Below are 21,485 nucleotides of genomic sequence, written 5' to 3' on the forward strand. Positions count from 1 at the left end.
CAATTCCCAAAAAGACTTTATCTTGCATGACCACTACATATGATAAAAGGTAACCTCATTTTCTTTGCACTGCCAACAAATATTGCCGCTTGTTCTATACATTTTGGATAACTTAATAGGAGTCATATACCATCAGAACATCATTTTCATATGATTTTCTTTCAGCGTACAACATGCTGTGAATTTCAAATCTGTTCTCCATAGACTCTCCCAATCTGCCATTTCTATGTTATGTCCTAAGTCCTTTGCCCAGTTTATCATAGCCAAATGAACCTGTCCTTTGTATGCCACAAGTATACAGGGATGGAAGGGAGATTGCAAATGGCAATTGGATCTTTCAGACTGACTCGAGAAAGTGAAGCTGTGAACGAACAGAAATAAATGATTCCTCAATGAGACATTTCACCACACAGCCTTCTTGGCCTTCTTGAAGCTGCTCACCTTATAAATATTTCAATATAATTATCTGCATCACAATAGTGGTTCTATTGTCTCCATTTCATTATCTTGTCTGTGGGAATGAAACTCAGGTTTGAGGAGGGGTGTGGATGCTCAAAACAGATGTGGTTTTGGGGATGATGCGGATGAAATAACTATTCATTCGTAGAATTGTAGAATTGGAAGGGATCACAAGGGTGATCTAGAATCATAGAATCATAGAGTTGGAAGAGTCCACAAGGGCCACCCAGTCCAACCCCCTGCCAAGCAGGAAACACCATCAAAGCATTCCTGACAGATGGCTGTCAAGCCTCCGCTTAAAGACCTCCAAAGAAGGAGACTCCACCACACTCCTTGGCAGCAAATTCCACTGTTGAACAGCTCTTACTGTCAGGAAGTTCTTCCTAATGTTTAGGTGGAATCTTCTTTTTTGTAGCTTGAATCCATTGCTCTGTGTCCGCTTCTCTGGAGCAGCAGAAAACAACCTTTCTCCCTCCTCCATGTTGTTGTTTAGTCGTTTAGTCGTGTCCGACTCTTCGTGACCCCATGGACCATAGCACGCCAGGCACTCCTGTCTTGCACTGCCTCCCGCAGTTTGGTCAAACTCATGTTCATAGCTTCGAGAACACTGTCCAACCATCTCGTCCTCTGTCTTCCCGTTCTCCTAGTGCCCTCAATCTTTCCCAACATCAGGGTCTTTTCCAAGGATTTTTCTCTTCTCATGAGGTGGCCTCCTCCATATGACATCCTTTTATATATTTGAACATGGCTATCATATCATCCCTACATTCTAGACTGAATGTAGTACAGCACCTGCAAATGAAAGGATCTTTTGCCCAACGTGGGGCTTGAACCCACAACCTTGAGATTAAAGGCCTCATGCTCTACCAACTGAGCTATCCCAGCTTCATGCTTCCCCACTTCTTATATGCCATTCAATCTAATATGGATGTTCCTAATGAATTGTTCTGTACCCAACATTCCCTACCAGCTTGGGACACAGCCCCCAATAAGCCCAACTCACTCTGGGGCAAACTAGGGACAACACACGGCACCCTGGATCCCTATCCCAAATTGGTTGGGGCACGGGGTAATGTTTAATGAGGCGGCTTTAAAAAAACACACCTAACTAAACATATGGCTGGAAGCAGACAGGGAAAGGTGTCATGAACACGCCAACCCAAAGCCAAGAAGTGCAGCCTCAGATAGAAAGAAGTCAAACAGAGGGAGAACAGAGAAGCTTGCAGATTTCAATCAATCAATCAATCAATATACTTTATTCGACCGATAGTCAGAACAAAAACATTTCTCAATACAAAGATAAACATATAAAACTGAAGGCATCAGAGGGATACATAAAAATATAAAAAAATATAAAACTGAAGACATCAGAGGGATACATAAAAATATAAAAATATAAAACTGAGGGCATCAGCGGGATACATAAATGGGGTATGACCGCGCTACTAAACCTCCTACAAGTAACCCACATCAAGACATTCGATTATACGTTTCCGACACTTGAGCGCCAGTGAGAGGAATTTAGCCACAGAGAAGGTTATTTTCACAGTGGGCTTGTTTAGCAAATATGCTGCCTGCCGTTCTCTTAGTCGGGAACTAAACTGGGGTAAATACGGGGCTATAAGACATTGTCTTAAATCATTATAAAAGGGACAACTCAGTAGAATGTGTTCTGTAGATTCTACCTCACTCAAGGCACAATGGCACATTCTCTGACCGTATGGGACTCCTCCAAATCCTCCCCTCAAAACCGCCGAATCAAGGACATTCAGTCTAGCCGCAGTAATTAGTCTGCGGTATTCCACGTAGTGGATATCCGCCAGGTAACGGGCTGGTGCAGACCGATACACCTGCTCCCCTAAAAACATCCCAGATTTCACGCGGGCTATGTCCTCCTGTCTGGCGATATCCCCCAATCTCTGAGCGATCATCGCTTTAGCGCGACTGTACGTCATGGACTCAATATAAAGGGAGGACAGGCCGCACTTTTGCACTTCCTCTACCACTTCCCTTTCCCAAGGAGATTTAAAATTATCCCTCAGAATCAGGGGGGCCAAACCCATCGGTCTGAAACATAGTTTGAGCCATAGCCATAGTTTCGCTTTCAGGGCCACATACGTAAAGGCTTGGCAACCGGTCTCCAATCTCATGATCGCACCCGCAACAGAAGGGGGGATCCTGAGAATGGCCCTGAGGAATTGTGATTGGATGGATTCCAATCTTACAAAGTCCCTACGCGTACCCAAGGCAATGCCCACCAAAAGTAGTGGGAGAACTTTCATTTTAAAGAGTCGCAGGGCAACATCCACTGTTTGTGCCTGTTTCTTGGAGTACAGGGATCTAATCAACAGAGCTGCTTTAGAAGCATTTGCGGCTATATATTCTCTGTGTGCCAAGAAGGACCTGTTTGATCGAACTATCTGACCCAGGTATTTGAAGCAACTAACCTGCTCTATGGGAATACCATTAATTGACCACAAATTAGGTTTTGGTCGAGCAGCAAAGACCATTATTTTGGTCTTGGCATAATTAAGATGGAGCTCGTGTTGGGTCACGTATTCATGAAGAGCTCGAAGCATCCTCCTTAACCCAATGGGGGAGGTAGCTAAAAGGGTGGCGTCATCCGCATACAGGAGGACATTCAAGGCTCTACCTGCTAATTTTGGCGGGTGGAAAGCAGCATTGGTCATATGGGCCACTAGAGAGTTAATATAGAAATTAAATAGGGCAGGGGCAAGCAAGCAGCCCTGTCTTACTCCTCTAGTGGTGGCAACCGGATTAGAGACTAGCCCCTTGCCATCTAGCCTAATTCTCAGGAAGGTATTTGTATGCAGATTCATAATCAGCAAAAGGAGGCGGCGGTCAATAGACGTCGCTGCCAGTTTTGTCCATAGCTGGTTCCTGGGGATTAGATCAAAGGCCTGCTTAAAGTCGATAAAGGCGACATGGAGGGCTTTTAGGCCTTTGCCAGCATATTTGTCGGCCAGATGGTTCAGGATTAGAATTTGGTCTGTTGTCGATCTTCCAGGGCGGAAACCCGCCTGTTCCTCTGCGATAATATTATTGCTCTCCATCCAGATCATTAATTTATTGAGCAGAAACCTTGAGTAAATCTTCCCGATAACATTCAGCAAGCTGATTGGCCTAAAATTGGCCGGGTCAGTATGCGGCCCATTCTTATGTATTAATACAATCAGTGCTGAGTTCCAGCTTGGGGGGAACTTCGCTGTTTTATTTATATGAGTATAAAGTGCTGCTAGGAGTGGGCACCACCAATCCTTATTAGCTTTGATAACATCAATGGATATAAGGTCATCTCCGGGTGCCTTGCCCGCCTTAAATTGGTCTATAAGTGTTTCCACTTCAGAGTAGGTAACTGGGTCCCACTCAGGCATGGGGGCCAAATCTGGTCTTTCTCCGCCAGCAGCATGGGCTGCATATAAATCAGCGAAAAAGCTCTCCCAGGTGTCAGCTGAAATTTGGGGTTCTATCCTTATCGACGGTCTGCCCAGATATTGGGAAATTTGATACCAAAAGGAGGAGGGATTTCTATTCTCTGCAGCTTTTAGAAGGTTGTTCCAGTTGTTTTTTTCTGCCGCAAGCTTCTTATCCTTTAATAGAGCTTTATATTTTCTCTTGAGGTTCATAAGGTGACTACTAGGCACGGGATCATTTGATGCCCTATATGCCAAGAATTCATTATACAGACGGCTCTTAAAGTGTCTACATTCCTCATCGAACCACTTTTTATGAGGGAAATGATTACTATTCATTACTGGAACCCGAGCCATAGATGGTTTTAGCAGATCTACTAGCTTATCATATATTGGCAGTGGTTCATCTGCCTGGATAAGGGAGTCCCTTGTCGCTTGAAGTTGGTCAGACCAAAGGAATTCATTTATCCGTTGAGCCATTTTGTCGGTCCATTTTGAGGCAATAGGCCTCATCTGCAGCTGATTGTTTATTAAAGGCACACAGGAATACGTGTCCAGATTTCCAGCCAGGGTCAGGGAAAGTTCTAAGGGAAAATGATCACTTTCCAGCCTCGTTACCACCTTAAAGTTAGTGATTTTGGGAATCAACTCTACTGATGTCCAGATAAAATCAATGGTAGAGGCTCGGGAACCTGACCAGAAAGTAAATTCAGCTGGGTAATCAGAACTAAGAGCTCCGTTTAACAGATGAAAATTAAGGGCCAACAAGGTTTGCCTGCTTGCAGATTTCTCAGACAGCTGGAACTAGTGGGCAGACAAACCTTCCTCTCTTGGGAGTTGGTAGGAATGCAGCTTAACAGCTCGGAAAGGGCAGGCTGGATGGGAGCAAGCTCTCTCAAGAATCTCAATCACACTCGGCACATATGAGAGGGAGTAGTTCTTCACCAGAAGGGGAGTTTGCTGACCCTGTTAGTCCCAAGACTAGACGAATGGGGACATTCTTAGACAGAAAACAAACCACGAAACATAAGAGTCAGAATTTCAGGATATTCTGCAGGTGCCGGAAGTACTCTTCAGAAGAGTCAACTTGATTTGATGCATGGCTGCTTGGTGGGAGCGGTCTGTGGCTAATGACTTGTTTTGCAGTAAATATTCAAGCCGAATACGTCTTGTGTGCTGTGTTATCAAGCCGGCTGACAGAAAGGAGACATGGCGTCTCTCTCCCCCAACCCCCATGAGCGACCCAGGGGGGTTAATTTCTGCAGGATGGTCTTTCACAAGAGTTTTTTCTCCAAAGAAGGCATGCTTGGGAAGAAGCACCCAGCACCCGGCAAGTATGATGCCTCCTTTCAACAGCTGTTGAGTGGAGACATTGAACATGTGGGGCACGGCTTCACAGCTTCTATGCTCTGTCTGATTCTTATCCTCTTAACAGCCCCAGATGATCCCAGTCTGGTCTGCATCAATCTTGAACTATTTCAACCTGACTTAATTGATGCCTGGATCCTTATAATTAAGCCCAATGCGATTTGGTATTTGGGTCATGGTGTGCTCCCAGTGCTACTCCTACTCAGAACACTTCCACTGGTGTTAAAGAAGATGGCTAGCGTAGGTCCTTTAATTTCAATGGTTTTACTCTGAGTAGCACTTAGTGCTTACCACATAGAAACCTATTATGATAAAGCACACTCAAGCTGCTTCATCCAGTCTTCAGAATGCATAGAAAGGTACAAATTTATGGTACCAAGTCCACAAAAGGCTAAAAATTGAAGTGCACACATTTCAAAGTATAAATGACACTGGTCTGCTGTTCTTCTGGTCATTCTCTGCTGGATCAAAGCAAAGGTGCATCTAGCCCAGTAGCCAACCAGAAGTCTCCAGGAATCCTAAAAACAGGGAGTTCAAGGAGGGAATAGAACACTATATATATGTGTGTGTGTGTGTGTGTGTGTGTGCGCGCACACACACACAAACACACACACACACACACACGAGCATAACTTTATATTAATAGTTACCAAGATTAGAGACTATGGTGGATTTGAGTTTAGTACTGGGTTTCTGAATCTGTCTCTTAATGCAGCATATTGGGTCACAGTGCAAAGAAGAATATGAGCGTTGCATCCATCCCGTTTGGAATGTAATCCATTCATTAGTGTGCCTGCAATCTGAAGCCTGCAGAACTGCCGTGGAATCTGTTGCAAGAAGCTCCCTTTCATTCCGAACCAAGTTACATGTACGTTTTACATTCTGCCTCATTGTGGGAGGCTCTGTGTTATTTTTAATTAGTTTGCAGCATTATTGTTTTTCTCATTACGGTTTCAGAGCCAAAATAATTGCTGAATCATGGCAAACATTGCAGTGGAACGCCTGGTATCTGCCAGCTCAGTGCTACCCAATTCCATGTCTGTGCAATGTGCCTATGTATTCAGCGTCTGTTGTTGTTGTTGTTGTTGTTGTTGTTGTTGTTGTTGTTGTTGTTGTTGTTGAGAGATGGGGACTACCACTGGCTCTTGAGGGTGCTGGAAGAAAAAGGAGATGATTAGAGAAGCCTCCTTCTTTTTCTTTTTTCTCAGACTGCCTATATAAACAAAAATATTGAAAATTTAGGGGAACGGACAAGCCTGCCACCTTCTTTGTAATTGTTACTGTATGTGTGTAATTATGATCTCTTAGAAATAATTTATATGGAAAACATATACCAGGCTAAACATGATCATATATCAAGAGAGGCATAGAGGCATATGTCAAGAAAAGTACAAGGAACTTTGCAGATGGGAATACTTATTGTTTTTGAAAATAAAACCCCAGAAACCTTGAGATTTTGTTTAAAAAACTGGGCATTTTAAAATCTGAAAACAATGGATGTGACTAGTGCTTTTTTTCTTTAAAAAAATGTCTAGGGCTATTCTCATTTTCCTACTCATATTGAAATACTGCCCCTCAATGAGGCCAAACATAGACCTTAAACGCAAAATGTTTAGGGGTACGCGTCCCCCTGCGTCCCCCCAGGAAAAAGCACTCGGTGTGACCCACATTTGCGTCCTTTTGTATAATCAAATAACATAAGGGTTGAGACAATGTGGCATTAGTAATTAAGGATATGTGCCAGGGACACCAGGGACTATAAAAATCTATAATGAAATATAAACTCTTGAATGAGATTGCACTCTTCCCCCGTTGGGTTAATTATTGAAAGAAAAATGTTTGTGAGATTTCTAGGCATTTGCGCCAAGTGCCCATTAGGAAAGAGCAACACTGACTTAAGGCGTGGAAGCCAAAGGCAAATGGTATAAATGCTCCAGACATTTCTGTATTCCTCACCAGTGTCTTCCAGCTTCCCTTGACTTCGGTTGCTCAGCCTTTCCTGCTGTTGGTAAGTTGTCTTTCAATCAAAACTCTCAAAAGAAAAGGGTATTGAGACATTCTGTGACTCTGGAGTAGATTTGCTAGGGATTCTGTTTTGAAAACTCAAGGAACGGCTAAAGCTATTTTTGGTCATCTGCATACTATCCCTTGCTTTTTCCTGTAGGACTAATTGCAGTCATTAACAGTCGCCAATAGGTTTACCAAACCCATTAAGTCAGGGATGCCTAGGGCTTGCCGATCAGAAGGTTTGCGGTTGGCGGTTTGAATCCCCGCGACGGGGTGGGCTCCTGTTGCTTGGTCCCAGCTCCTGTCAACCTAGCAGTTTGAAAGCAAGTCAAAGCGCAAGTAGATAAATAGGTACCGCTCCAGCGGGAAGGTAAACAGCGTTTCCATGTGCTGCTCTGGTTTGCCAGAAGCGGCTTAGTCATGCTGGCCACATGACCCGGAAGCTGTACGCTGGCTCCCTCGGCCAATAAAGCGAGATGAGTGCCGCAACCCCAGAGTCGTCCGCCACTGGACCTAATTGTCAGGGTACCTTTACCTTTACCCATTGAGTCAATCAGCCATCTCCCACTACCCTTCTGAGAAAAAACCCATCCCACCCTCCCACTATATATAAGGGTCTGGTGACTTCTGTTTCAAAGTATCTGAAGAAGTGTGCATGCACAGGAAAGCTTATGACTAGAACAAACTTAGTTGGTCTCTAAGGTGCTACTAGGGACGCAGGTGGTGCTGTGGTCTAAACCACTGAGCCTAGGACTTGACATCTGGAAGGTTGGCGGTTCGAGTCCCTGTGACGGGGTGAGCTCCCGCTGCTCGGTCCCAGCTCCTGCCAACCTAGCAGTTCGAAAGCATGTCAAAGTGCAAGTAGATAAATAGGTACCACTCCGGCGGGAAGGTAATGGGCGTTTCCATACGCTGCTCTGTTTTCGCCAGAAGCGGCTCAGTCATGCTGGCCACATGAGTTGGAAAAACTGTCTGTGGACAAATGTCGGCTCCCTTGCCCTATACAGCAAAATGAGCATGCAACCCCAGAGTCACCCGCGACTGGACCTAATGGTCAGGGGTACCTTTACCTTTAAGGTGCTACTAGCCTATTTTATTTTTTTATTTTTTTGGGGGGGGGCACAGGGTAATGAGAAAGTTGCAAGCGTTCACATTTTTCTCATAGATTTGGTGTGTATTGCAGTGGAAACATGAAAATACTTACGTAGCTGAAATACTGTAATGGATTTGTTTTAGCCTGAGTGGCTTGTCTGATTCAGGGACACAAAGTGCATTATGAGGAATGAGGATTCACTCTGTGCACATAGTAAGGGAAATGCAGTTGTACCTTGGTTCTCAGATGCTTTGGCTCCCGAACACCGCAAACCCAGAAGTGACTGTTCCCGTTTGTGAACTGTTTTTGGAAGCCGAACATCCAATGGGGCTTCTGTGGGTTTCGATCAGCTGCAGAAGCTTCCTGCCCCCCATCAGAAGCCGTGCTTTGGTTTCTGAGTGTTTCTAAAGTCGAACGGACTTCCGAAATGGATTCTGTTCGACTTCCAAGGTATGACTGTACAGGAGAGGTTTTTTTATCTGACTAAGCCATTAACAAAGTAACCAAGGACCACCTAAGGCAGGCAACCCCAAACTCGGCCCTCCAGATGTTTTGGAACTACCATTCCCATAATCCCTGACCACTGGTTCTGTTAGCTAGGGATGATGGCAGTTGTAGTCCCAAAACATCTGGAGGGCCAAGTTTGGGGGTGCCTGACCTAACACCACTAGTCACTCTTTGAACTTGTATACGCCCCCCCCCCTCCTCCTCAAATCTGTAGTTTTGACTTGCCTCATGCTGTTGCCATACAGGTATGTGAGGAACCAAGACCTCATTCTCCACACAAAGAGAGAGAAAAAAGTGGGAGGATGAGTTTTTTGTCTGCTACCTGTCTGTATATCACCATGTTAAAAAAAAAGCTATCTGCTTGCTATATTTTACTATTTCCTGTGATGTAATTGGACACCACTTTGAGAAAAGATTGCTCAAAGTATTTATTGATGCAAAATTTGTAATTAAAACAGAATCCTAGTAGACATTAGTGTACACCATGGGTAGGCAAACTAAGGCCCGGAGGCTGGATCTGGCCCAATCGCCTTCTAAATCTGGCCCACATACGGTCCGGGAATCAGCGTGTTTTCACATGAGTAGAATGTGTCCTTTTATTTAAAATGCACCTCTGGGTTATTTGTGGGGCCTGCCTGGTGTTTTTACATGAGTAGAATGTGTCCTTTTATTTAAAATGCATCTCTGGGTTATTTGTGGGGCATAGGAATTCGTTCACCCCCCCAAAAAATAGTCTAGCCACCCACAAGGTCTGAGGGCAAGTGGACCGTCCCATTCTGGAAAAGTTTGCTGACCCCTGGTGTATACACCATCTTAAACACGTCCATGTTATTTTTTCCAGATTCACACCAGTTGTTCTACGATGACTACGATTATGAGAATGTGCTACCCTATTGAAATAATATTGCAGGAACCCAACGGACCACTTAGGACGATGATAATAACGCTGACGATGGAGATTGATGTAGTGAACCCAGGAACACCCATGACTCTCCCCAGCCTCACCCCTGCCCAGATAAGTCAGGCCAGCATGCTCGCTCCTTCATCAGTATTGCAGCTGCCTTCAATGATGCAACCAAATTCTTTTGCTTACAATCCCCCTTCTCGTCCAGTGACAGTTCCTATCCTGAGACGAGGATGAGCTTGTCTCTCTTTCGAATGGGATTGTGATCCCCCACAGGAATGGGGTGTGGGGAATGAGACCTGAAATGCACATCATGGATCAACGTCTAATGGCCACTTGTCATGGATGCTGTAGTTGAGATTCCTGCATTGCAGAGGGTTGGACTAGATGGCCCTTGCGGTCCCATCCAACTCCCCAATTCTATGCTTGTATGGTGTCAGAAATGCTGAACCTCCACCATCCAGACAAACCAGGATGGATTGCATCAAAGGGTTGCTCAGCACCTCTGACACTCTTGGCTACACATCCTTGATCAATGTTTCTTTGAGCTTTCCTTCTATCTCTCTTAAGCGCATCCTTTCTGTTTCCTTTCTATCACTCATTGATGGCACTCTGAATTAGGATTGCCAGACTCAATAGAGGACAGGACCTCTGTGCCTTTAATTGCCCTGCTCTCTTTTGAGTCTGGAAACCCTACTCTGAATATGCTTCTGGCCTGCAAGAGTTCTGATGCTTCCATTTACCTGAGAATCTCTTCCTTCCCCTGTGTACCTTTGCCTTGTGTCAATTACAAAATCACCTGTCACTTTGTCATTGAACTCTTTTGTGGCTGAAAGGATTGTCGACCTATTTGAAGCCGCTCACCTAAGAAATGCTTCCATGGTCTCCTCTTTCCACTACAATAAACGCTATCTATCTGCATCATAATTATATTTTTGGTTATTTTCATTTTTCATTTTTTTTACTCATTTCTAGGTTTCACTCCTAGGCATAGAGGGCATGTCTATCTTAGATACATTATTTCCAATAGGTCTACACTGAGTAGGACTTAGCTGGCTACAGACCTACATCTAAAAAGAACAGCACCCATAAATATTATAAAACAAAGTTTCCTCGCATGTAATAGTATAAATCAGGAATGTAGGGGACAAGCTGCCAGAATTATTTATTTGTTTCAGCAGCAGCAAACACCACCACAATAAGTATTAGGTAGTTATGATTTTATATGTTTGGATGTGAGGGCGACCTGGCTGCGACATCTATTGCCCCATTGATCACCAAGGTTGATTTGGCTGATCTGGCTAGCTAGGCAAGTGTCCCCTCCCACCCTCATCGGTCCATGTGCACACACACACACACACACCCCGAAGCTGTGTGCTTGGTGGAAGAGGATGGCCATCCCAGATAGGAGTGCACCGTTCTTCGGTCAAGGGTATACAATGTTTGAATAGAAGTAAAGTAGAAAGAAGGGCTGCTCTCCTCCGCCTCTCTCCCTCTCCCACAGACCTAGAACATGGCTAGGGAAAGTTTCCATTCACCACAGAGAAAGGGAAAAATGCCAGTTCTCTAAGAGTGTGTCAGGTGTACATTCCAAACCCGACAGTGCTCTTCATTCAGCCAGGAGTTATTGGAAGAAGCCCAGAGAGAGTTGCACATTCTGCCTGGGGACATTGTGATATGATGAGTGCTTTTAACTGGGTGCCTAGTGAAGCACATTAAACACATTAAATCATTTCACGTTTAGCTAGCCTCTCTCAGCGTCATCAGACCTTACAGTGCAACATCAGAGGGTCCTTAAACAAGTATTTTGAAGATTTGCAACATGACTGTGAAGGGATTCTGACGTTTACTGTCACTCCCTGCTTTGCTCAGTTTCTGAGCCGCCACACACAGCTGAGGAGAGGGAGCCAGAAGTGTGGTAAATAAGGACGCTGAGACGGTCGTATGTAAGTAAGGGCAGTATTTTAGAGCATTCTGGCTGGATCCTGGCAAGAAGAAGTTTTCTGGGGGGACTGGGGCATTGTGAAGGTATACAGGCAAAAAAACACAGGGCGGTTTAGAGATAAGAAGGGGGACATTTGTGAGGGAAGGTGGAAGAGGAGGAGGGAAAAGAGGCAACCGACAAAAGGAATCTGAGCTATGTCAGCAATGACAATGTGGATGCGAAAGAGAGGAAGAGTTGTTAGACAGGCTGAGGATTGTCATGCCTAGTGGTGAGCGGGAAAGAGGGAGGAGGGTGAAAGGGGAAGCAAGAGAGAACACTGTACACAGAGAATCAAGAGAAGGACTGGATCAGGCCACTATGGGATTGATGGCAAATTCCAGAAGGTTGCAAATGGAACCTAGTTGCCACTGGAATATATTTAAGAGGGGGCAGTTGATGAGGAAACCACAACAAACCATTTCCCCAAATAACTCCCGTTCTGTCTGGATCCTGGCAAGAAGAAGTTTTCTGGGGGGACTAGGGCATTGTGAAGGTATACAGGCAAAAACCCCAGGGTGGTTTAGAGATAAGTAGGGGGACATTTGTGAAGAGAAGAGTTTGGATTTGATATCCCGCTTTATCACTACCTGAAGGAGTCTCAAAGCGGCTAACATTCTCCTTTCCCTTCCTCCCCCACAACAAACACTCTGTGAGGTGAGTGGGGCTGAGAGACTTCAGAGAAGTGTGACTAGCCCAAGGTCACCCAGCAGCTGCATGTGGAGGAGCGGAGACGTGAACCCGGTTCCCCAGATTACAAGTCTACCGCTCTTAACCACTACACCACACTGGCTACCAGTGTGAGGGAAGGTGGAAGAGGAGGAGGGAAAAGAGGCAAGCGACAAGAGGAATCTGAGCTATGTCAGCAATGACAATGTGGATGCGAAAGAGGAAGAGTTGTTAGACAGGCCGAGGACTGCCATGCCTAGTGGTGAGCGGGAAAGAGGGAGGAGGGTGAAAGGGGAAGCAAGAGAGAACACTGTACACAGAGAATCAAGAGAAGGACTGGATCAGGCCACTATGGGATTGATGGCCATTTCCAGAAGGTTCCAAATGGAACTTAGTTGCAACTGGAATATATTTAAGAGGGGGCAGTTGATGGAGAAACCAAAACAAACCATTTCCCCAAATAACTCCCATCTGATATTTTCACTTACGGCAACGATGCAGATATTATCAGCGCTCTACTAGAGGTGGTTGATGAACTGATAGTTCTTTCTAATGGGCCGTCCAGCATACCAGCCATCTTTAGTCACCCCTCCCTTCTTGATCTTATAGCTGCACATGAGAAAAAGAGAAAGGGACATTTGCTGTCCAACAGCCTAGCCTGTTGGCCTTGGTTGCAAGCACACAACTCCACCCCATTGAGAGCTCTCTGTGGTACAAATCACAGTCTGGACTTATGTTCTGCATTTCAGCGCCTCCTGCTGGGAACAGGACAGTCTGCAACCTTAAAAGGTAAAAAGGTAAAGGATCCCGGGCAGTTAAATCCGGTCTGGAAGACTCTGGGGTTGCGGCACTCATCTCGCTTTACCAGCCGAGGGAGCCGGCGTTTGTTCGCAGACACTTTTTATGGGTTATGTGGACAGCACGACTAAGCCGCTTTTGGCGAAACCAGAGCAGCGCACGGAAATGCCATTTACGTTATCACCAGAGCGGTACCTATTTATCCACTTGTACTTTGATGTGCTTTCGAACTGCTAGGTTGGCAGGAGCTGGGAATGAACAATGGGAGCTCACCCCATTGCGTGGATTCGAACCGCTTACCTTCCAATTGGCAAGCCCTAGGCTCAGTGGTTTAGACCACAGCGCCACCCGCGTCCCTTCTGCAGCCTTAATTCCTCGTAAATATATTTTGAGCATCTGTGGTACCACTTCCCTGCCTAACTTCATACTCTAAGGATACAAGATAATATAAAATGAGGCACATTGTGTAACAGATGTGCACAGCCTTTGGCCCTTCAGATATCACAAAGCTGCAACTTCCATTGTCCCCAGTCATAATGCCTGAATAGCTCAGTTGGTTAGAACATGGTGCTGATAACAGAAAGGTTGCAGGTTCAGTCCCCGTATTGGACAGCTGAAACTTCCTGCATTGCAGGGGGTTGAATTAGACGGTCCTTAGGATCCTTTTCAAGTCTGCCATTCTATGATTCAATGATAATTTTTACGTTTGCCTTTTAAGACTAGTATTACACAAACTATATATGTAGCATTCTTTATCTCTCCCAGGCAGGTAAGTTAAGTCATATTGTCAGAATGAATCTTACACTCCACACAGGCCTAAGCACCCAAGGAGCTTACAAAGCAAAGCTGGTGAGGGGCTAGGTTTTGGGAGGCTGTATGACATGGGGAGCCATAGCTTAGTGATAGAGCATCTGCTTTCCCATTCAGAAGGCCACATGTTCGATCCCTGGCTTCTCCAGGCTAATCTGAGAAATTCTTTTAGGGACCCAGGTGGCGCTGTGGTTAAACCACTGAGCCTAGGGCTTGCTGATCAGAAGGTCGGCGGTTCGAATCCCTGTGACGGGGTGAGCTCCCGTTGCTTGGTCCCAGCTTCTGCCAACCTAGCAGTTCGAAAGCACGTCAAAATGCAAGTAGATAAATAGGAACCGCTACAGCGGGAAGGTAAACGGCGTTTCCATGTGCTGCTCTGGTTTGCCAGAAGTGGCTTTGTCATGCTGGCCACATGACCTGGAAGCTATACGCCGGCTCCCTCGGCCAATAATGCGAGATGAGCGCGCAACCCCAGAGTCGGTCACGACTGGACCTAATGGTCAGGGGTCCCTTTACCTTTACCTATGACATGGGGAGAGTCTCATGGGCCATAAAGAGAATCCCAGAGGGTCATGTTTGATCATTACACCGGAATTTCTTCCCCCTTTACTATATCTAAAAAAATTAGAAACTGCTCATGAATAGAGAAGCATACATCTAAGTATCAGGTGACAGACAGAGCTCATACACCTTGCCCAGCAGTTTCTCTGGGGCAACTGGGTTTGAGGTTGAATCCTGACAAGACAGAAGTACAGTACTGTTTGTGGGGGACAGAGGGCGGGCGGGTGTGGAGGACTCCCTGGTCCTGAATGGGGTAACTGTGCCCCTGAAGGACCAGGTGCGCAGCTTGGGAGTCATTTTGGACTCACAGATGTCCAAGGAGGCGCAGGTCAATTCTGTGTCCAGGGCAGCTGTCTATCAGCTCCCTCTGGTACGCAGGCTGAGACCCTACCTGCCTGCGGACTGAGAGTGGTGCATGCTCTGGTTATCTCCCACTTGGACTACTGCAATGCGCTCTATGTGGGGCTACCGTTGAAGGTAATCCAGAATGCGGCAGCTAGATTGGTGACTGGGAGCGGCTGCCGGGACCACATAACACCGGTCCTGAAAGACCTACACTGGCTCCCAGTACATGTCCGAGCACAATTTAAAGTGTTGGTGTTGACCTTTAAAGCCCTAAACGGCCTCGGTCCTGTATACCTGAAGGAGCGTCTCCACCCCCACCGTTCAGCCCGGACACTGAGATCCAGTGCCGAGGCCCTTCTGGCGGTTCCCTCGCTACGAGAAGCCAAGTTACAGGGAACCAGGCAGAGGGCCTTCTCGGTAGTGGCACCCACCTGGTGGGATGCCCTCCCACCAGAGGTCAAAGAGAACAACAATCACCAGACCTTTGGAAGGCATCTCAAGGCAGCCCTGTTTAAGGATGCTTTTAATGTTTGATGGATTTTTCTATTTTAGTATTTTGTTGGAAGCCGCCCAGGGTGGCTGGGGGAACCCGGCCAGATGGGCGGGGTATTATTATTATTAGTATTATTATCCATCAGCTACTGAATGAGATGGATATTCAGTGCGGTCCAAAAAAAGATCGCCCACCCCCAACCCAAATGGGAAACAAGCACAACAAGTTTCTTTTCTCTTTCAAATGCAGGCAGATAGGCTTTAATGAATGAAAAAAGCAGCATGTGAAAACACTTGCCTGGTGAGCAAATGGGAACAAAAATATTTTACTCTGAAAGATAACAGTACAAAGTGAATGGCATGAGTTTAACAGGACAGTGGAGGCATCACAAAAGTTGGGCATCCTTCAGAATAGATGAACATACAGAGAACCAAAGAAGGAGATATTACTCAATGCCTTTGCAGTTGTTGTTTTTTTTTTAACTTTGAGTTAAGTAAAATCAAGCTCAGGAGGAAAAGCCGAGAAGTCAAAGCAGCAGATCTACAATCTAGCATACAGCTGGACACAAGCACCAGGAATGCTGAGCAAGCACAGATCCAGTTGCCAGTATTGTGGATTGAGGGGGCTCAGCACTGACGACACCCAGGCCTATGACAGCAGCAGCAGCAGCCGTGAATCCGTATTTGGAGTTTCCAGGTACCATTTCCCCCCACAAATTCTTCTGTTGTTGTGGGGCTTGACTTTGATCTTAACAGGGAGAACCACACACCTTGGCAATTCCACGGGGTTGGCACAGACCCAACCGGCCGTATGAGCTTCCGCCGGAGCCTCCACCGCAGGCGGTGTATCCCCCCACTCGAACTGGCTCACAGGAGGCAGCGAGGACTGGTCCTGGGATGACCAAAGCAAAGGCAGCTGGTTGGACGACGACTTCAGATGGTGGTAACTGATTGACGCAGCTAACACTGGCCCCAGAGGTTAGACCGAGGCTACTCGATGACACTCCGCCGCCGTAGGACGACAAGCCCCCAGAAGGTGAACACAGTGAGCCCAGACCACCGACCGGGTAGCTGGTACAAGATGGGGCACAGGATGGGATGTAGCAGGGATTGCAAGACATCTTGGAGTGATGGAGCTGGGTCTGAAATGACAAGTGTTATGTATTAAGTTAACTGCAGTACTCCTTCTGGCCACTGTGGCTACAGTTCTCACTCAGGTCCACAACATGCAAATGAAGGATTGAGAGTGCTGCTCATGGATTGGGTAGCTAGGGGAAGTTTGTTACTGTTGCAGGTTACTGAGTACTATATAAGCCAGTTGGCTAAGCTACTGTTCAGTCTGGACTCAGAGCTGAAATAAAGAGCTGGTTGTTTTGAGAGCTATGTCTTCATCCTTCTTACCCACAGTATTCAACAACAAGTTACAGGCAAAAGTTAGTGGAAGAAATCAGTTGAGGAAGGGGGTGCTGAAGTCTACCCTAGAAGATTTTTGCAAAAATGAGGGATGTTGAAGCAGAAGGGAGAGACAAAGGAAAAGTACAGAGACTGTCTAGTGTTTTATGGAAGAGCTGGTAGCCACCTTTGTGGGTGCGAGTCAAACATGCCTTTTCCTCTTCCTGTTTTGGGGCACTCAGTCTGCAAACATATGCAGACCCTGCAAGTGTCCCTATTTTCCAGGGACAGTCCCAGATGGACACAAGCCATCCTTGTTTCTGATTTGATCCTGGAATGTCCCGCTTTTCCTTAGAATGTCCCTATTTTCATCTGAGAAATGTTGGAGGCTATGGGGTTATTTTACCTCCCAAGACAAAGGCATCTGAAGGCATCCCTGTATGGGGAAGGGGTTTTTTTTTTAAAAAAAAAATGTTTCATGTTTTATTATGTTTTTGTATATATTGGTATCCTCCTAGAGGGGCTGGGGCAACCCAGTCAGACAAGTAGGATTTAGATCTGGGTCCCCAAACTAATGCCCGAGGGCCGGATGCGGCCCAATTGCCTTCTAAATCCGGCCTGCGGATGGCTGGGAATCAGCATGTTTTTACATGAGTAGAATGTGCCCTTTTATTTAAAATACATCTCTGGGTTATTTGTGGGGCATAGGAATTCGTTCATTCCCCCCCCCCCCAAAAAAATAGTCCGGCCCCCATAAGGTCTGAGGGACAATGGATCGGCCCCCTGCTGAAAAAGTTTGCTGACCCCTGATTTAGATAGTAGAATTATTATTATTATTATTATTATTATTATTATTATTATTATTATTATTTATTATTATTTATTATTATTTATTATTATTACCGTATTATGGTATAGGGTGTCCCCAGTGCTTTTTTTCTCCAGAGGGTACTCAAGGGTACGTAGTACCAGCACCTCTCTCTCCCTCTCTCCCTCTCCCTCTCTCTCTCTCTCTTGTGGCACTTACTGTAACCAACTTCATGGTGAGTACCGGCATCTATTTTTTCCAGAAAGAAAGCCCCGGGTGTCCCTATTTTCATAGGAATGTTGGAGGGTATGCAATGCCAGAACTACTCTCAGTGAGGGATGGAGAAAGAAATTTGTTTCAGTTTGCATATGAAGGCAATTTTACCTAATTTTTACATTCTGTAACAAAACACGAATGGACATAAGAGGGGCCTGCTAGGTCAGGCCAGTCGTATGAAACTGTTAGGAACTAAAGTTAATACTGGGAAGGTCAGGGAGATTGAGAGAGAGAGGGGGAGACAGAAGGAATCTGAGAGGACACCAAAATGAATAGATTCCCCCAGCAAATGGCCCAACATCCTGTTCTCACAACCACCAACCAGATAGATGCATCTTCAGGAAAACCCAAAAGTGACTCCCCCCCCCCCGAGGATTCCAGAGACTGCCATTCAGAAGCATTCAGCTTCCAACCACGGGGGCCGAGTTTAGCCATCATGGCTAGTGAGTTCATTATTTCATTCACACGTATATAATTAGAATAAATGAAAAGAACTTACCAAGAGCAGTAGCAGAAGACGGAGAGAAGGTGCTTGAGTCTGATGAGATCGGTGCTCTGTGCAATGTGCTTTTATACAGTTTCTTAGAAAAAGGAAGTCACGTCTGAATCACAGCTGCACATATCAAACTACATTGGCCTATGTTATTTTCTACCGTGGCCTATGTTATTTTCTAAGGCTGCAAGCATATTATAGGGTCTCCTCATATTATTATAGGTAACTATATTATAACCTCTTGCACCCTCTCATTTCAGATATTATAGTCCTTGGCGGTAGCTAATTCTACTCCAGTCAGATCAACACCAATGTGTCTTGCATTAATTTGTTGTTGTTGTTGTTTAAGGTGGTGGTGTGTGTTCATTGTCTATGTTTCCTGAACTCATAACACACCGGAAGCCCCTTAGCTTCCACCCTCCTTTATGAGGACAATGGCAACGAAATTTGCACCCATTAAAAATAAATAAATGCATCCAGTGAGTTATATCTAAGTAATAAACCACTGACCTGCCAATGTCTGCTTGATTCAGTGTGTCCTTGGAGGACGAATGACCACTTGGAGAAGTGCAGAAAAAACACTGTGGTATATCTGCATCAGCACAACCAGACGCCTTCATCTGCCCCAGCTGCAACAAAACATGTATCTCCCATATTGATTTCTACAGTCACAGAAGGCACTGTAACTCTACAATGGTTTGACTTCACCCCCAAAGGTGCACTCTTCCATTATCTCCTGAGACAGACTGAGTACAAGAGATACAGTGGTACCTCACAAGACGAATGCCCTGCAAGACTAATTTTTCACAAGATGAATGCATCTTGCGATCTGATTGTGACTCGTAAGATGAATTTATTTTGGAAAAATTCATCCTGCGAATTGCGGTTTCCCATAGGAATGCATTGAAATTTAATTAATGCATTCCCATGGGCAAAAGAAGAAATTTCAATGCATTCCTATGGAAATCCGTGATTCGCAAGATGAATTTTTCGCAAAACGGATTGACTCTGATCAGAACTTGTGGCAACTGATTAGTGTCAAAGCTGTTCTTCTTCTTCTTGTTGTTGTTGTTTAGTCGTTTAGTCGTGTCCGACTCTTTGTGACCCCATGGACCAGAGCACACCAGGCACTACTGTCTTGCACTGCCTCCCGCAGTTTGCTCAGACTCAGGTTTGTAGCTTCGAGAACACTGTCCATCCATCTTGTCCTCTGTCGTCCCCTTCTCCTTGTGCCCTCAATCTTTCCCAACACCAGGGTCTTTCCAGGGAGTCTTCTCTTCTCATGAGGTGGCCAAAGTCTTGGAGCCTCAGCTTCAGGATCTGTCCTTCCAGTGAGCACTCATGGCTGATTTGGTCAGATCTGGTCAGACCTCACTTGGAATTGACTCGCAGAACGAATTAAATTAGTCTTGCGAGGCACCATTGTATACTCAGAATCAGAGGAGACCTATTGAAGTCAATGACCATGGCTGACTCCAAACTGCGTGAATGGTCTGCAAATAGAAAATGCTATTCAAGACATACAAGTGTAAAGGAATGCAGGTTGGGGCAAAAAGAAAAAAAGAATTTCCCCATATGTCCCAATGGGATCTGAACTGGTGGCAACTGATTAGTGTCAAAGCTGTTGTTGTTGTTGTTGTTGTTGTTGTTGTTGTTTAGTCGTTTAGTTGTGTCCGACTCTTCATGGATCAGAGCACACTAGGCACTCCTGATGCTGTAGGTAGACCACAAGGATGGGTGTTCTCTTTTCCCCAGCTCTGTTCAGAGTTTGGATGGTCAGTGGTACAGTTAGATCATTTTGGCCTCTGGATGCAGTTGTTTTGCTGGGGACACCTCTCTTTAACGATTTTCCTGGCCTCTTTCCTGCACACAGTGGAAAAAATACACACTCATGGGGTCTGAACCAGCAGTGGATGACCAGGAACAAGACCTTGGAGTTAATGTAGATTGCTCAGTGAAGGTGCTGAACCAGTGTAAGGCAGTTGAGAAAAAGACAAATTCTACACTAGGGATCATTAGGTAAGGAATAGATAAAACTGCTGATATCATAATCCCTCCTCTGCACACATTCCAGCTTGTCAATAGCCTTCTTAAATTGTGGTGCACAGAACTGGCACAATATTCCAGGTGTGTCTGACCAAGGCAGAAGAGAGTAGTACTATTACTTCCCTTGATCTCGATGCTAGACTTCTGTTGATGCAGCCTAGAAAAGCATTAGCTTGTTTTGCTTCTGCATCACACTCTTGACTCATGTTAATCTGGTGGTCTATTAAGACTCCTAGATCCTTTTCACATCTACTACTCGTAAGCCAGGTGTCCCCCATCTTACATTTGTGTATCTAGCTATTCCTGTCTATGGGTTGAAGCTTACATCTGTCCGTATCGAAATTCATTTGCTTTGTTTTGGCCCAGTTCTCAATCGTGTCAAGGTCACATTGAATCCTAATTCTCTCTTTTGTGGCACCATTCCTTTATTCAAGTCATTTTAAAATATGTTGAACAATCATGTATCTAGTTACAGGTAGGTAGCTGTGTTGGTCTGACGTAGTTGAAACCACAAAAAAACAAAAAACTGCAAATGTATATCTCATTATACACGATAAAGCGATCTTCAGCCATCTCACCCCTTGCTTTTTCATGCAAGACCATTTGCAGTCATTTACAGTCGTCAACAGCTATCAGCCAGTCAATCACCCAGTTCCACCACCCTTCTGAGTGATACCCCTCCCCACCCTTTCTCTACATATAAGCGTCTGGGGACTTCTATTTCAGTGTGTCTGAAGAAGTGTGCATGGACACGAAAGCTCATGCCAAAATAAAAAAAATTAGTTGGTCTTTAAGGTGCTGCTGGAAGGAATTTTTTTTTGTTTCAATCATGTATCTGTTATTCTCATTATAATTCCAAGAAGGCAGAACACTGCTTTGCTACTAAATCCACAAATGTGCTCTTCTCACCAACTTATAATCAATAAAATCTCACCAACTTCTAACAAATGTATCTCATAGGGGAATGGTTGGCAGGAACTGAAACAGAGCAATGGGAACTCATTCTGTTGTGGGGATTCGAACTGCCGACCTTCTGCTCAAC

At 45.3% G+C, this 21,485-nt stretch overlaps 1 long non-coding RNA gene and 1 other non-coding gene across 2 annotated transcripts; one reads left to right on the forward strand and one right to left on the reverse strand.

The window, feature by feature from the left end:
• Window positions 1-1,271: 1,271 nt before the first annotated feature.
• On the reverse strand, window positions 1,272-1,344 carry TRNAK-UUU (transfer RNA lysine (anticodon UUU)). Its single transcript has one exon. It is a non-coding gene; the product is annotated as a tRNA-Lys (tRNA).
• Window positions 1,345-7,120: 5,776 nt separating this feature from the next.
• On the forward strand, window positions 7,121-10,699 carry LOC148683175 (uncharacterized). Its single transcript, XR_015947562.1, has 2 exons — window positions 7,121-7,269; window positions 9,710-10,699. It is a non-coding gene; the product is annotated as an uncharacterized LOC148683175 (long non-coding RNA).
• Window positions 10,700-21,485: the final 10,786 nt, after the last annotated feature.

Source organism: Zootoca vivipara, chromosome 16 (assembly GCF_965207765.1).
Source record: "Zootoca vivipara chromosome 16, rZooViv2.hap1.1, whole genome shotgun sequence".
Taxonomy (NCBI): domain Eukaryota; kingdom Metazoa; phylum Chordata; class Lepidosauria; order Squamata; family Lacertidae; genus Zootoca; species Zootoca vivipara.